The 2,844-nt window shown below is 35.5% G+C and overlaps 1 pseudogene; it reads right to left on the bottom strand.

Annotated features, from left to right (window-relative positions):
- Positions 1 to 1,082: 1,082 nt before the first annotated feature.
- Positions 1,083 to 2,150, bottom strand: LOC107868864 (annotated as a pseudogene).
- Positions 2,151 to 2,844: the final 694 nt, after the last annotated feature.

Here is a 2,844-nt window from a genome sequence, read left to right as displayed (position 1 = left end):
ATCGGTACCCTTGAGGAACACTATTTTAAAAGAAAATTAGATATTTTCATAAAAACCTTAATCTGTGAACACAAGTCAGAGAGGTGGGTTGAGATTTTGAGATAGTATATGGGTTGCAAATCCCCCATGTGTCCTATTTTGGGAGAAGTGAGGCTCGATAGGTGTATACAGAAAGTCATGAGATGACTTTCAAAACTATTCACTTCATCATTCATTACATTGTATTTGCATAATTTTTTTATGTGTTTCTTGACATGTAATTGTTGTCTATGTACCTTCGTGAGTACCTACTTCTATTTGGTTTTATATATATATGAGAGGTACCATTTGGAAACTTTTCTATTTGTAGGTGGCATGCTCATAGTATTTCTTGTATTATTTTGTATTTTTCTTAGTCAGCCTATGAAACCTACTGAGTACAAGTGGATCATATTCATTCTTACTTTTTCCTTTTGGTGCAAATTATAGTATGAGTATGAGGCGCGTGTTTGTCAAAGTTGGTGATCGAGGTACTAGCATACTCTAGGGTTCCAGAGTTGACTCCAGACCTCTTCTTATCTATCTAGATGTCTTTACTTGCGTTTAGAGATAAATATATTTATTTTTCATATTTTCCTGAGTTGTATTTAGATGTTCTACACTTATAACACTAGATGTTGGAGGTTTTATTATATTTATTTTAGACTTTTGCTATGTTTGTACATGTGATGACCTAACTTTGTTTTGGAGGTCTCGTTTACTCCAGTTTTAGCTACTTTTCGATTTTCTTTCCTTTTAGGGCGATTGACTCATCTACCAAGGCTAGATCAGATAGATGTCATCATGAACTCAACTTTTGGGTATTGACAATAAAATTAGAATTTTATTTTAGAAACATGTGCTCTATATCTATAAGAGTCAACATCTTAAATCCCATGCAAAAATGAGTGAAAATTCATGTTCAAATCGGTGAAAACTCATTTTAAGAGTTTACCAGATCCCCCACCCCACCGCACCCCTCTAATTTCATGTTTGAAAACAAGATATAAGGGTGTTTTTGAAGATATAATGATGGGTAATCAATGAAAATAAGAGTTTGGATATCAAGCACATCTCATGATTGAGTTGTAGGTTTTTTTGTTAATTTCTGTTGCTTCCACTCCAACCATCAACTAGTGATGGCTAAAAGAGGACTTCAGAGCAGCGGAACCTCTCAGCACCAATAATGATTCAATCTCCATCTGAAAGCTCATAGCCCATCTCAACTGATGATGTATCTTTTTCCTTCTCAATCTCCTGGTCAAATCTAGTGCAACCTAAGCAACACTCTTTCATACGACGAGGAGTATCTTTTTCTCAACCATTATTAAATGTACAACCATCCTCTAGGAGAAGCTTTATGAGATACTCAAAAATATCCTGACCACCAAGAACTAACCGTGAGATAGCATGGGGAAGTACATACCCCTGGTAGATGGGGACAATGTGGGTGACACCATCACCAGAACCAAACACAAAACCTAGTTGTAAAATAGCAAACAAAATTAGTGAGACTGACTACTATGGTAGAGAAATAGCATATGTTGTCATATCAATCTTCTTCTTACCAGTTGTACGACCATTCGCGAATAGAGAAAGAACAACCAGGGTTGTAATATGCATGGTTGCGTTATTGAATGTCTCGAAAATGATTTGAGTCATTTTCTCTGGGTTTACCTTGGGGTTAAGTCACGCTTAAGTCAGAAGAATGGGATTCGCCTCAGGTGCAACACGAAGTTTATTACTTATAATATGTGTAATACCAGATTTTCTCCATATCATCTTAGTTTCTTACTATGCCATGTTCAATGGGATATCTCAGAGTCAAAAGGCCTCTTTTGCTAAAGCTTCATCAGCAACATAGGCATCTCTTTATCCTATTCCACCAGGAAGCCAAGAAAACAGGGACGACCAAATATACTTGGGAAAACAGCCCTTGGAGAATCATCCCCAGAAAAGCCAATCTAGAGAAACAAACGACAATAAAGTATTATCTCATCACTGGGTTACCGGGGGAGAAATGTAGTTAACACCATGCATGGAGCTGAAATTGCAACCAACTTTTTTCTAACCTTGGTCATTCCAGTTCCATAGTCAGTAACAACTGTTTGAATATCCATGTCATCAACCATCTTGTAAGGACATCAAATATTTATTTTGAAAGTATAATTTAGGGGAGACATCAGTAGTAGAAATACATAATCAAAGTGATAATCGGTCACAAGATCAACTCAGTCTGTAAGAAATTTCTGGTTCTCCATTTTAACTCCTTTCAAGCTCAAGGTGATCATACGAACTTTCATAATGTGCTTTCATACCTTGATAGGACCAAACGCAATGCTAGATCAGTAATCAGTACTGAGAGCCTAAAAGTAAATGCAAATAAATCCAATGCTCTTGGACGAATTCTTTTTATTTTCCTTATGTTTTGGCTTCCCCCCACTCCACCCCCACACCGTTAGAATTATCTTAAGTGACTCTTTTATTGGGTAAATTTCAACAAAAAGTTACAAATAACTATGGCATTTTTTACTCACAAAAGTCACATATGATGTGACGTAAGGTTCCTTTTTAATTGGTTTATATTTATTAGATTTAAAAAATCGATTATAATATGGAGTAAAAACTTATCAGTGTATCAGAAGATTGATTTTTTTGGTTTTATGAACTTTATGTTACTAAGGTGAGAAGTTTGTGATTTAGCCATATGCAGCCGCAAATCCTCTCAGCAAATTCAAACAATGTACTGAAGGATCACGTTCCTTCAATTTGCATTCACAACTGCCATTTTACGCTAAAAAATAGAAAAAATATTTTAGATTAAAT

This window comes from Capsicum annuum, chromosome 4 (genome assembly GCF_002878395.1).
Source record: "Capsicum annuum cultivar UCD-10X-F1 chromosome 4, UCD10Xv1.1, whole genome shotgun sequence".
Taxonomy (NCBI): domain Eukaryota; kingdom Viridiplantae; phylum Streptophyta; class Magnoliopsida; order Solanales; family Solanaceae; genus Capsicum; species Capsicum annuum.
Note: the sequence above shows the minus strand (reverse complement) of the source record. Positions and strands in the feature narration are given on the sequence as shown.